Raw genomic sequence first — 15,026 nt, 5'->3', positions numbered from 1 at the left:
TTTGTTTCTCTGCCTGAAAAAAACGCTCCACCATATCTGTGCTCACTCAGTGTGCTGCACTGCTGCATGATATATCTGTGCTGAGTGCACTGCTCACACTGCCTAATTGTGGGGACTGGGGAGCAGTTAAAGGTAGCAGGAGTACAGTGCACAGTTTTGCTGACAGTGACCACCAGTCCAGTATACGTTTGTCTGCCTGAAAAACACTCCTGTGGTTGTTTTTTTTTCCTTCATACTAGTTTAGCAGTCTGCTGACAGTGTCCACCAGGTCCGTTATTATTATACAGTATATTATATTTATTATATATATATAGCAGTACGGTAGGCCACGGCTGTACCTACCTCTGTGTCGTCAGTGCACTCGTCGTCCATAAGTAATATAATACTATACTATCCATCCATCTACATTGTATACCTGTGGTGGCTTTTTTTTTCTTCATACTAGTTTAGCAGTCTGCTGACAGTGTCCACCAGGTCCGTTATTATTATTATTATACAGTATATTATATATATAAGCAGTACGGTAGGCCACGGCTGTACCTACCTCTGTGTCGTCAGTGCACTCGTCGTCCATAAGTAATATAATACTATACTATCCATCCATCTACATTGTATAACTGGGGTTGGCTTTTTTTTTCTTCATACTAGTTTAGCAGTCTGCTGACAGTGTCCACCAGGTCCGTTATTATTATTATTATACAGTATATTATATATATAAGCAGTACGGTAGGCCACGGCTGTACATACCTCTGTGTCGCCAGTGCACTCGTCGTCCATAAGTAATATAATACTATACTATAGTATCCATCCATCTACATTGTATACCTGTGGTGGCTTTTTTTTTCTTCATACTAGTTTAGCAGTCTGCTGACAGTGTCCACCAGGTCCGTTATTATTATTATACAGTATATTATATATATAAGCAGTACGGTAGGCCACGGCTGTACCTACCTCTGTGTCGTCAGTGCACTCGTCCTCCATAAGTAATATAATACTATACTATAGTATCCATCCATCTACATTGTATACCTGTGGTGGCTTATTTTTCTTCATAATAGTTTAGCAGTCTGCTGACAGTGTCCACCAGGTCCGTTATTATTATTATACAGTATATTATATATATAAGCAGTACGGTAGGCCACGGCTGTACCTACCTCTGTGTCGTCAGTGCACTCGTCCTCCATAAGTAATATAATACTATAATATAGTATCCATCCATCTACATTGTATACCTGTGGTGGCTTTTTTTTTCTTCATACTAGTTTAGCAGTCTGCTGACAGTGTCCACCAGGTCCGTTATTATTATTATACAGTATATTATATATAAGCTGTACGGTAGGCCACGGCTGTACCTACCTCTGTGTCGTCAGTGCACTCGTCCTCCATAAGTAATATAATACTACACTATCCATCCATCTACATTGTATACCTGTGGTGGCTTTTTTTTTCTTCATACTAGTTTAGCAGTCTGCTGACAGTGTCCACCAGGTCCGTTATTATTATTCTGTATATATTATATATATAGCAGTACGGTAGGCCACGGCTGTACCTACCTCTGTGTCGTCACTCGTCGTCCATAAGTAATAATACTATACTATCCATCCATCTACATTGTATACCTGTGGTGGCTTTTAGTTGTGTGCAAAATATGGAGAACAAAATGTGGAGGTTAAAAAAATAGGGAAAGATCAAGATCCACTTCCACCTCATGCTGAAGCTGCTGCCACTAGTCATGGCCGAGACGATGAAATGCCATCAACGTCGTCTGCCAAGGCCGATGCCCAATGTCATAGTACAGAGCATGTAAAATCCAAAACACAAAAGATCAGTAAAATGACCCAAAAATCAAAATTAAAAGCGTCTGAGGAGAAGCGTAAACTTGCCAATATGCCATTGACGACACGGAGTGGCAAGGAACGGCTGAGGCCCTGGCCTATGTTCATGGCTAGTGGTTCAGCTTCACATGAGGATGGAAGCACTCATCCTCTCGCTAGAAAAAAGAAAAGACTTAAGCTGGCAAAAGCACAGCAAAGAAATGTGCGTTCTTCGAAATCCCAAATCCCAAAGGAGAGTCCAATTGTGTCGGTTGCGATGCCTGACCTTCCCAACACTGGACGGGAAGGGCTTGCGCCTTCCACCATTTGCACGCCCCCTGCAAGTGCTGGAAGGAGCACCCGCAGTCCAGTTCCTGATAGTCAAATTGAAGATGTCAGTGTTGAAGTACACCAGGATGAGGATATGGGTGTTGCTGGCGCTGGGGAGGAAATTGACAAGGAGGATTCTGATGGTGAGGTGGTTTGTTTAAGTCAGGCACCCGGGGAGACACCTGTGGTCTGTGGGAGGAATATGGCAATTGACATGCCTGGTCAAAATACAAAAAAAATCAGCTCTTCAGTGTGGAATTATTTCAACAGAAATGCGGACAACTGGTGTCAAGCCGTGTGTTGCCTTTGTCAAGCTGTAATAAGTAGGGGTAAGGACGTTAACCACCTCGGAACATTCTCCCTTATACGTCACCTGCAGCGCATTCATAATAAGTCAGTGACAAGTTCAAAAATTTTGGGCGACAGCGGAAGCAGTCCACTGACCAGTAAATCCCTTCCTCTTGTAACAAAGCTCCCGCAAACCACACAACCAACTCCCTCAGTGTCAATTTCCTCCTTACCCAGGAAAGCCAATAGTCCTGCAGGCCATGTCACTGGCAGTGGCAAGTCTGACGAGTCCTCTCCTGCCTGGGATTCCTCCGATGCATCCTTGAGTGTAACGCCTACTGCTGCTGGCGCTGCTGTTGTTGCTGCTGGGAGTCGATCGTCATCCCAGAGGGGAAGTCGGAAGACCACTTGTACTACTTCCAGTAAGCAATTGACTGTCCAACAGTCCTTTGCGAGGAAGATGAAATATCACAGCAGTCATCCTGTTGCAAAGCGGATAACTCAGGCCTTGACAACTATGTTGGTGTTAGACGTGCGTCCAGTATCCGCCGTTAGTTCACGGGGAACTAGACAATTGCTTGAGGTAGTGTGCCCCCGTTACCAAATACCATCTAGGTTCCACTTCTCTTGGCAGGCGATATCGAGAATGTACACGGACGTCAGAAAAAGACTAACCAGTGTCCTAAAAAATGCAGTTGTACCCAATGTCCACTTAACCACGGACATGTGGACAAGTGGAGCAGGGCAGACTCAGGACTATATGACTGTGACAGCCCACTGGGTAGATGTATTGCCTCCCGCTGCAAGAACAGCTGCGGCGGCACCAGTAGCAGAATCTCGCAAACGCCAACTTGTTCCTAGGCAGGCTACGCTTTGTATCACCGCTTTCCAGAATACGCACACAGCTGAAAACCTCTTACGGCAACTGAGGAAGATCATCGCAGAATGGCTTACCCCAATTGGACTCTCCTGGGGATTTGTGGCATCGGACAACGCCAGCAATATTGTGCGTGCATTACATCTGGGAAAATTCCAGCACGTCCCATGTTTTGCACATACCTTGAATTTGGTGGTGCAGAATTATTTAAAAAAACAACAGGGGCATGCAAGAGATGCTGTCGGTGGCCAGAAGAATTGCGGGCCACTTTCGGCGTACAGGCACCGCATACAGAAGACTGGAGCACCACCAAAAACGCCTGAACCTGCCCTACCATCATCTGAAGCAAGAGGTGGTAACGAGGTGGAATTCAACCCTCTATATGCTTCAGAGGATGGAGGAGCAGCAAAAGGCCATTCAAGCCTATACATCTGCCCACGATATAGGCAAAGGAGGTGGAATGCACCTGTCTCAAGCGCAGTGGAGAATGATTTCAGCGTTGTGCAAGGTTCTGCAACCTTTTGAACTTGCCACACGTGAAGTCAGTTCAGACACTGCCAGCCTAAGTCAGGTCATTCCCCTCATCAGGCTTTTGCAGAAGAAGCTGGAGGCATTGAAGGAGGAGCTAAAACAGAGTGATTCCGCTAGGCATGTGGGACTTGTGGATGGAGCCCTTCATTCGCTTAACCAGGATTCACGTGTGGTCAATCTGTTGAAATCAGAGCACTACATTTTGGCCACCGTGCTCGATCCTAGATTTAAAACCTACGTTGGATCTCTCTTTCCGGCAGACACAAGTCTGCATAGGTTCAAATACCTGCTGGTGAGAAAATTGTCAAGTCAAGCGGAACGCGACCCATCAACATCTCCTCCTTCACATTCTCCCGCAACTGGGGGTGCGAGGAAAAGGCTACGAATTCCGAGCCCACCCGCTGGCAGTGATGCAGGGCAGTCTGGAGCGAGTGCTGATGCTGACATCTGGTCCGGACTGAAGGACCTGCCAACGATTACTGACATGTCGTCTACTGTCACTGCATATGATTCTGTCACCATTGAAAGAATGGTGGAGGATTATATGAGTGACCGCATCCAAGTAGGCACGTCAGACAGTCCGTACGTATACTGGCAGGAAAAAGAGGCAATTTGGAGGCCCTTGCACAAACTGGCTTTATTCTACATAAGTTGCCCTCCCAGTGTGTACTCCGAAAGAGTGTTTAGTGCCGCCGCTCACCTTGTCAGAAATCTGCGTACGAGGTTACTTCCAGAAAATGTGGAGAAGATGATGTTCATTAAAATGAATTATAATCAATTCCTCCATGGAGACATTCACCAGCAGCAATTGCCTCCAGAAAGTACACGGGGACCTGAGATGGTGGATTCCAGTGGGGACGAATTAATAATCTGTGAGGAGGGGGATGTAAACAGTGAAAGGGGTGATGAATCGGACGATGATGATGAGGTGGACATCTTGCCTCCGTAGAGCCAGTTTGTGCAAGGAGAGATTGATTGCTTCTTTTTTGGTGGAGGCCCAAACCAACCAGTCATTTCAGTCACAGTCGTGTGGCAGACCCTGTCGCTGAAATGATGGGTTCGTTAAAGTGTGCATGTCCTGTTTTTACAACATAAGGGTGGGTGGGAGGGCCCAGGGTGGGTGGGAGGGCCCAAGGACAATTCCATCTTGCACCTCTTTTTTCTTTCATTTTTCTTTGCGTCATGTGCTGTTTGGGGAGTATTTTTTAGAAGGGCCATCCTGTGTGACACTGCAGTGCCACTCCTAGATGGGCCAGGTGTTTGTGTCGGCCACTAGGGTCGCTTAGCTTAGTCACACAGCTACCTCATTGCGCCTCTTTATTTCTTTGCGTCATGTGCTGTTTGGGGAGTATTTTTTTGAAGGGCCATCCTGCCTGACACTGCAGTGCCACTCCTAGATGGGCCAGGTGTTTGTGTCGGCCACTAGGGTCGCTTAGCTTAGTCACAGAGCTACCTCATTGCGCCTCTTTTTTTCTTTGCGTCATGTGCTGTTTGGGGAGTATTTTTTTGAAGGGCCATCCTGCGTGACACTGCAGTGCCACTCCTAGATGGGCCAGGTGTTTGTGTCGGCCACTAGGGTCGCTTAGCTTAGTCACACAGCTACCTCATTGCGCCTCTTTTTTTCTTTGCATCATGTGCTGTTTGGGGAGTATTTTTTTGAAGGGCCATCTTGCCTGACACTGCAGTGCCACTCCTAGATGGGCCAGTTGTTTGTGTCGGCCACTAGGGTCGCTTAGCTTAGTCACACAGCTACCTCGGTGCAAATTTTAGGACTAAAAATAATATTGTGAGGTGTGAGGTGTTCAGAATAGACTGGAAATGAGTGTAAATTATGGTTATTGAGGTTAATAATACTATGGGATCAAAATGACCCCCAAATTCTATGATTTAAGCTGTTTTTTAGGGTTTTTTGAAAAAAACACCCGAATCCAAAACACACCCGAATCCGACAAAAAAAATTCGGTGAGATTTTGCCAAAACGCGTTCGAACCCAAAACACGGCCGCGGAACCGAACCCAAAACCAAAACACAAAACCCGAAAAATTTCAGGTGCACATCACTAATACATACCAGAGGCGCAATTTATCAGATATTTAAGTAAATAAGATACAGTGTCCAAGGTACTAAACATGATATATTCTATGTGGTGTCATAAGCAAGTCATTAGAACACTTTACTATTAAAGTTATGACATGCATTCAATATTTGAGTAAACAAAGAGAAAATAAAGCTATCTATTGGGTTTCACTAACAAGTCCATTGGAAGACTTGACTATTGTTGTTAAAAGACATATGCATTCATATTATAGAGCCACAAACCACAATGCAGACTTGTAAAATAATTAAATACATGATTACATGGCATTCAAACCAATGACAGTCATAATTTGATAGTGCAAACCCAACACCTTAAATACTGTGTTAACCAGTCTGCATTCCAGTCTCACAATTTATCAGAGATTAAGTAAATAAGCTACAGTGTCCATGGTACTAAACATGATATATTATATAGGGTGTCATAAGCAAGTCATTAAAATACTTTACTACTAAAGTTATAAGACATATGCATTCAATATTTGAATAAACAAAGATAAAATAAAGCTATCTATTGGATTTCACTAACAAATACATTGGAAGACTTGACTACTGTTGTTAAAATACATATGCATTACATTGTATAGAGCCACAAACCACACTAGTAAAATAAAAATATGCTTACATGGGATTAAAAACAATGACAGTCTTAATTTGATAGTGCAAACCCAACACCTTACCTACTGTGCTAACCAGTCTATTCAAACCAGTCATGCAATTTTTCAGAGATTTAAGTAAATAAGCTACAGTGTCCAAGGTGCTAAACATCATATATTCTATGGGGTGTCATAAGCAATTCATTAAAATACTTTACTTCTAAAGTTATGACATATGCATTTATATTTGAATAAACAAAGATAAAATAAAGCTATCTCTTGGGTTTCACTAACAAATACATTTGAAGACTTGACTATTGTTATTAAAATACATATACATTACAGTGTATAGAGCCACAAACCACAATATTAAAATAAAAACATGCTTACATGGGATTCAAACCAATGGCAGTCTTAATTTGATAGTGCAAACCCAACACCTTACCAACTGTGCCGAACAGACTGCATACAACCCTTACAATTAATCAGAAATTTAAGTAAATCAGCTAGAGTGTCCAAGTTACTAAACATGATATATTCTATGGGGTGTCATAAGCAAGTCATTAGAATACTTTACTACTAAAGTTATAAGACATATACATTCAATATTTCAGTAAACAAAGAGAAAATAAAGCTATCTATTGGGTATCACTAAGAATCCATTGGAAGACTTGACTATTGTTGTTAAAAGACATATGCATTCATATTACAGAGCCACAAACCAAACTAGTAAAATAGAAACATGCTCACATGGGATTCAAACCAATGACAGTCTTAATTTGATAGTGCAAACCCAACACCTTACCAACCATACTAACCAGTCTATACATACCAAAGATGCAATTTATCAGAGATTAAAGTAAATAAGCTACAGTGTCCAAGGTACTAAACATGATATATTCTATGTGGTGTCATAAACAAGTTATTAGAACACTTTACTATTAAAGTTATAAGACATATGCATTCAATATTTGAGTAAACAAAGAGAAAATAAAGCTATCTATTGGGTTTCACTAACAAGTCCATTGGAAGACTTGACTATTGTTGTTAAAAGACATATGCATTCATATTATAGAGCCACAAACCACAATGCAGACTTGTAAAATAATTTAATACATGATTACATGGGATTCAAACCAATGACAGTCATAATTTGATAGTGCAACCCCAACACCTTAAATACTGTGTTAACCAGTCTGCATTTCAGTCTCACAATTTATCAAAGATTAAGTTAATAAACTACAGTGTTCATGGTACTAAACATGATATATTCTATGGGGTGTCATAAGCAAGTCATTAGAATACTTTACTACTAAAGTTATAAGACATATGCATTCAATATTTGAATAAACAAAGATAAAATAAAGCTATCTCTTGGGTTTCACTAACAAATACATTGGAAGACTTGACTATTGTTGTTAAAATACATATGAATTACATTGTATAGAGCCACAAACCACACTAGTAAAATAAAAACATGCTTACATGGGATTCAAACCAATGGAAGTCTTCATTTGATAGTGCAAACACAACACCTTACCAACTGTGACAAACACTCTGCATATAAGCCTCACAATAAATCAGAAATTTAAGTAAATCAGCTACAGTGTCCAAGGTACTAAACATGATATATTCCATGGGGTGTCATAAGCACGTCAAAAGAATACTTTACTACTAAAGTTATAAGACATATGCATTTAATATTTCAGTAAACAAAGAGAAAATAAAGCTATCTATTGGGTTTCACTAAGACTCCATTGGAAGACTTGACTATTGTTGTTAAAAGACATATGCATTCATATTACAGAGCCACAAATCACAATGCAGATTAATAAAATACTTAAATCTCTGATAATTTGCGCCTCTGGTATGTATAGACTGGTTAGTACAGTTGGTAAGGTGTTGGATTTGCACTATCAAATTAAGACTGTCATTGGTTTGAATCCCATGTAAGTATGTTTCTAAATGAAATACAGTGTCCAAGATACTAAACATGATATATTCTATGTGGTGTCATAAGCAAGTCATTAGAACACTTTACTATTAAAGTTATGACATATGCATTCAATATTTGAATAAACAAAGATAAAATAAAGCTATCTCTTGGGTTTCACTAACAAATACATTTGAAGACTTGACTATTGTTATTAAAATACATATACATTACAGTGTATAGAGCCACAAACCACAATATTAAAATAAAAACATGCTTACATGGGATTCAAACCAATGGCAGTCTTAATTTGATAGTGCAAACCCAACACCTTACCAACTGTGCCGAACAGACTGCATACAACCCTTACAATTAATCAGAAATTTAAGTAAATCAGCTAGAGTGTCCAAGTTACTAAACATGATATATTCTATGGGGTGTCATAAGCAAGTCATTAGAATACTTTACTACTAAAGTTATAAGACATATACATTCAATATTTCAGTAAACAAAGAGAAAATAAAGCTATCTATTGGGTATCACTAAGAATCCATTGGAAGACTTGACTATTGTTGTTAAAAGACATATGCATTCATATTACAGAGCCACAAACCAAACTAGTAAAATAGAAACATGCTCACATGGGATTCAAACCAATGACAGTCTTAATTTGATAGTGCAAACCCAACACCTTACCAACCATACTAACCAGTCTATACATACCAAAGATGCAATTTATCAGAGATTAAAGTAAATAAGCTACAGTGTCCAAGGTACTAAACATGATATATTCTATGTGGTGTCATAAACAAGTTATTAGAACACTTTACTATTAAAGTTATAAGACATATGCATTCAATATTTGAGTAAACAAAGAGAAAATAAAGCTATCTATTGGGTTTCACTAACAAGTCCATTGGAAGACTTGACTATTGTTGTTAAAAGACATATGCATTCATATTATAGAGCCACAAACCACAATGCAGACTTGTAAAATAATTTAATACATGCTTACATGGGATTCAAACCAATGACAGGCATAATTTGATAGTGCAAACCCGACACGTTTAATACTGTGTTAACCAGTCTGCATTTCAGTCTCACAATTTATCAAAGATTAAGTTAATAAACTACAGTGTTCATGGTACTAAACATGATATATTCTATGGGGTGTCATAAGCAAGTCATTAGAATACTTTACTACTAAAGTTATAAGACATATGCATTCAATATTTGAATAAACAAAGATAAAATAAAGCTATCTCTTGGGTTTCACTAACAAATACATTGGAAGACTTGACTATTGTTGTTAAAATACATATGAATTACATTGTATAGAGCCACAAACCACACTAGTAAAATAAAAACATGCTTACATGGGATTCAAACCAATGGAAGTCTTCATTTGATAGTGCAAACACAACACCTTACCAACTGTGACAAACACTCTGCATATAAGCCTCACAATAAATCAGAAATTTAAGTAAATCAGCTACAGTGTCCAAGGTACTAAACATGATATATTCCATGGGGTGTCATAAGCACGTCAAAAGAATACTTTGCTACTAAAGTTATAAGACATATGCATTTAATATTTCAGTAAACAAAGAGAAAATAAAGCTATCTATTGGGTTTCACTAAGACTCCATTGGAAGACTTGACTATTGTTGTTAAAAGACATATGCATTCATATTACAGAGCCACAAATCACAATGCAGATTAATAAAATACTTAAATCTCTGATAATTTGCGCCTCTGGTATGTATAGACTGGTTAGTACAGTTGGTAAGGTGTTGGATTTGCACTATCAAATTAAGACTGTCATTGGTTTGAATCCCATGTAAGTATGTTTCTAAATGAGATACAGTGTCCAAGGTACTAAACATGATATATTCTATGTGGTGTCATAAGCAAGTCATTAGAACACTTTACTATTAAAGTTATGACATATGCATTCAATATTTGAGTAAACAAAGAGAAAATAAAGCTTTCTATTGGGTTTCAGTAACAAGTCCATTGGAAGACTTGACTATTGTTGTTAAAAGACATATGCATTCTTATTATAGAGCCACAAACCACAATGCAGACTTGTAAAATAATTAAATACATAATTACATTGGATTCAAACCAATGACAGTCTTAATTTGATAGTGCAAACCCAACACCATAAATACTGTGTTAACCTGTCTGCATTCCAGTCTCACAATTTATCAGAGATTAAGTAAATAAGCTACAGTGTCCATGGTACTAAACATTATATATTATATGGGGTGTCATAAGCAAGTCATTAAAATACTTTACTACTAAAGTTATAAGACATATGCATTCAATATTTGAATAAACAAAGATAAAATAAAGCTATCTATTGGATTTCACTAACAAATACATTGGAAGACTTGACTACTGTTGTTAAAATACATATGCATTACATTGTATAGAGCCACAAACCACACTAGTAAAATAAAAAAATGCTTACATGGGATTAAAAACAATGACAGTCTTAATTTGATAGTGCAAACCCAACACCTTACCTACTGTGCTAACCAGTCTATTCAAACCAGTCACGCAATTTATCAGAGATTTAAGTAAATAAGCTACAGTGTCCAAGGTGCTAAACATCATATATTCTATGGGGTGTCATAAGCAAGTCATTAGAATACTTTACTTCTAAAGTTATGACATATGCATTTATATTTGAATAAACAAAGATAAAATAAAGCTATCTCTTGGGTTTCACTAACAAATACATTTGAAGACTTGACTATTGTTATTAAAATACATATACATTACAGTGTATAGAGCCACAAACCACAATATTAAAATAAAAACATACTTACATGGGATTCAAACCAATGGCAGTCTTAATTTGATAGTGCAAAACCAACACCTTACCAACTGTGCCAAACAGTCTGCATGCAAGTCTTACAATTAATCAGAAATTTAAGTAAATCAGCTACAGTGTCCAAGTTACTAAACATGATATATTCTATTAACACAAAAAATGTATGGACTAGAAAATAGCGCTTGGTGGAATGAAGCAGCCTAGATAAATTCTAGTGATTCCCCATCACCATACGGAGAACTATAGAGAAATAGATGATTGAAAGTATCTTTGGCGCTTCCACCTTTATGTTTAAATTACATTAAAATAATTCTTAAAAATAGGAATCCAGAGGAGTAATCGGAAAGTCTATGTAAATGTTCCAAATGATTTCTCGGCAAATGATTTTTCGGTAAATGACTTTAGTCTTGCTTTCCTTCAAGTTTCTCCAAACCTTGATGTTCCTTATAGGTATGTGTTCATGTAAATAGAGGAAAAGACGATATATAGTGTAGTATTTTTCTTAAAAATTGGTTCAAATTTATTTTATATAGCATAAGAAATACATAAAAGGATTTTTTCTTTCATCCAATTAAAAGGTGTGGTCCTTCACTTTACATATATATGATTGGAACCGTACCGTGTCAAGCTCCCAGCATGGAGCAGTGGAAAGAGCAAAAAATTGGAGTCTCCGGAATTCCTCATTACTCCCTCCAGGCTAAACACCGGCAGCTGGACCAGGCAGGCTCCCCTTCAAATATGGATGCAGGTAGATGAATCAAATGACCTCCAACGCGTTTCGAGTTTCAGAGAACTCTTCCTCAGGGCAGAATGATCCCTACCTGCATGCATCCCTTTTTATACTAAAATTGACCCGGAAGTGAAACATCCATTTCCTGTTTTGCAAATTAAACATATTTTCATAAAAACAAACAGAATCATCTATTTAACAATTTCTTATTTATTTTCATCTGTTTCATAATGCTTTACATATTGGTGTGTAATTTACATGTTAATCTAGAGTACTTCCTGTCAGTCACCTGCAATTCACAACAATTTCATACTTAAATCATCACAGAAACATAAGCCTTTAATCCTCCCATTACTTTCCCAAACTTAAATTGTATCGTAGAAATAATAAGAATGGTCAGGTCTTAAATAAGTGTCTAGACTGAGTCTTATTTTAGATCGGAACGCTATGCGTTCCACTGCGGATCTCCCGGAAGTTCCGTGCGTTCCACCGGCCTTTGCGGTGACGCACTTCCGTTTGTAACTCGGAACGCTATGTGTTCCACTGACGCTCGCCCGGAAGTATCGTGCGTTCCACCATACTATTGCGGTAACGTACTTCCGCCCAGAGATTTTACAATATATTATGCTGCTCCAAAGATACATTTATATCCGTTTCTGCACCTTACTTATTGTATTATAAAGTGGTGTTATAAAGTGGTGAATAATCATTTTTTTTAGAATAAAGTTTACAAAAAATATTTATAAAAAGATACCAGTATTCGGGCATAATATACCAGACAGAAATGGACTGCACTCCACCAATAGTACATAATATCATCAAAAATCCCTGAATATTATATAGCAGCCCATACATAAATTAAATTTACACCAAAATGCATAATACTAAAATTAAACATTACATTAAAGGAACCATTTGATCTCAAATTCTTTGTTTAATCCATCTGGAACGATGGTTCTTAGATTATGGATCCACCTCATTTCGGCCCTCGCCAACATACTTTCTGAATCCCTATCCTTCCAATTTATTTTCACTTGTTGGATCCCTAAGAAACGTTTTATTGCATTTGTCCTACATTTACGTTTTATTTTAAAATGGTTGGACAAATTATGGGTTTCTAATCCCTTACCAATATTTCTAACGTGTTCTCCCATACGGGTCTTTAACGCTCTTGATGTGCGACCTATGTAGAACAATCCACAATCGCATTCAATCAAATAAATTACATTGCTGGTATGGCACGTTATAAAGTTTTTTATCTTGTATTCTTTATCTCCTTTATGAAAACTGGTAGTTGTTTGATTATTGCCCGGGACTGATTTACACATAGTGCACGTCCCACATCTGTAAAAACCTTCTGATCTTATCGGATTTGCTTGATGCTGGGGTAATGCACTTCTTACTAAATTGGATTTAAGATTATTGGATCTCCGATAAATAAATTTCGGGGTATCTGGAATTATCTCCTTTAGTATCGGATCCTTCCTAAGAATACACCAATGTTTTTGGATAATTGATTCTATTTTTTTGTAGTTGGCTCCAAAGGTGGTAATGAAGGCCAAATTGTGTCTGTCTTTTTCTTTATAGTTTGGTTTCTTTATTCGTAGTAAGTCCCTTCTATCCATCGTTTCCACTTCCTCCTTCGCTTTTCTCAAATGTTCTTCTGTATAACCCTGTGATCGAAAATTTTCCATCATAGATTCACTTTGTTGAATATATTCTTCTAAATTGTTACAGTTTCTTTTTATGCGTATCAGTTGGCTTTTTGGTATGCCTTTAATCCAGTTAGGATGATGTTGGCTCCCCTTGCTTATATATTGCTGATAATCTGTTGGTTTTGTGTATCCTTTGGTGTTTAATTGGTTATTTTCCTTGTAGACAGTGACATCCAAAAAGTTTACACTTGTTTTACTAATATCGAAGGTTAGGTGGATACCTGCATCGGTCATGTTGAGATCATGACATAATGTTAATAGGTCATCCTCTGAGCCTTACCATAACATTATAATGTCGTCAATAAATCTCTGCCAGAGGACCAAGTTCGACGCCATAGCCACATTTCCCCAAACATGGGTGTTCTCCCAATGAGCCATGAAGAGGTTAGCGTAGCTAGGCGCGAACTTGGTCCCCATGGCAGTCCCCATTAGTTGTATGTAGTATTCTACCTCAAAGAAAAAATAATTGTTTTTAAGTAGAAATCTAATTGTCACTCACCGCGGGCAGCGGCGGCCGCGCTTGTCCCTGCGGGTGACCTGGTCTGCCCGGCGCCTCTCTTCTCCCGGCGATCTCCGGTTCCAGCGGCGGGTCGGCGCGTTCCTCCGGCGGCTTCCTCCGGCGGCTTCCCGGAGCGAGGGCGCCGCCATCATAGTGAGGTCAAGGAGGCGGAGCAGGACTGACGTCACCTGCCTGCTCCGCCAATCAGGCAAGGGCGGGGAAGTCAAAACCAGACGCCGGGCAGAGATCCGGTGCCTGAGTATCTCCGTTTCTCCCGCAGAAGCTGTGATTCCAGAGCTCCCACGTTCCTGTGATCTCCGTGCCTCCAAGCACCCTGTACCTCCAAGCACCTCCGTGCCTCCAAGCACCTCCGTGCCTCCAAGCACCTCCAAGCACCTCCGTGCCTCCAAGCACCTCCGTGCCTCCAAGCACCTCTGTGCCTCCAAGCACCTCCGTGCCTCCAAGCACCTCCATGCCTCCAAGCACCTCATGCCTCCAAGCACCTCTGTGCTTTCAAGCACCTCCGTGCCTCCAGCACTTCAGTGCCTCCAGTGCCTCAGCATTCAGTCTCACTGTGCTCCCGGCACCTGTGTGTCTCAGTACCTGTACTACCAGCACCTCAGTGCCTCCAACACCACAGTGCCTCCAACACCACAGTGCCTCCAACACCTCAGTACCTCAGTATTCAGTATTTCTACAAGTCTTGTCTTTCAGGAAACCTTCAAGAATTCTTCCGTGCTTCCTGCCTGCCGTCTTAATCCTGCATGAGGAAGACCT

Source organism: Pseudophryne corroboree, chromosome 8 (genome assembly GCF_028390025.1).
Source record: "Pseudophryne corroboree isolate aPseCor3 chromosome 8, aPseCor3.hap2, whole genome shotgun sequence".
Taxonomy (NCBI): domain Eukaryota; kingdom Metazoa; phylum Chordata; class Amphibia; order Anura; family Myobatrachidae; genus Pseudophryne; species Pseudophryne corroboree.
Note: the sequence above shows the minus strand (reverse complement) of the source record.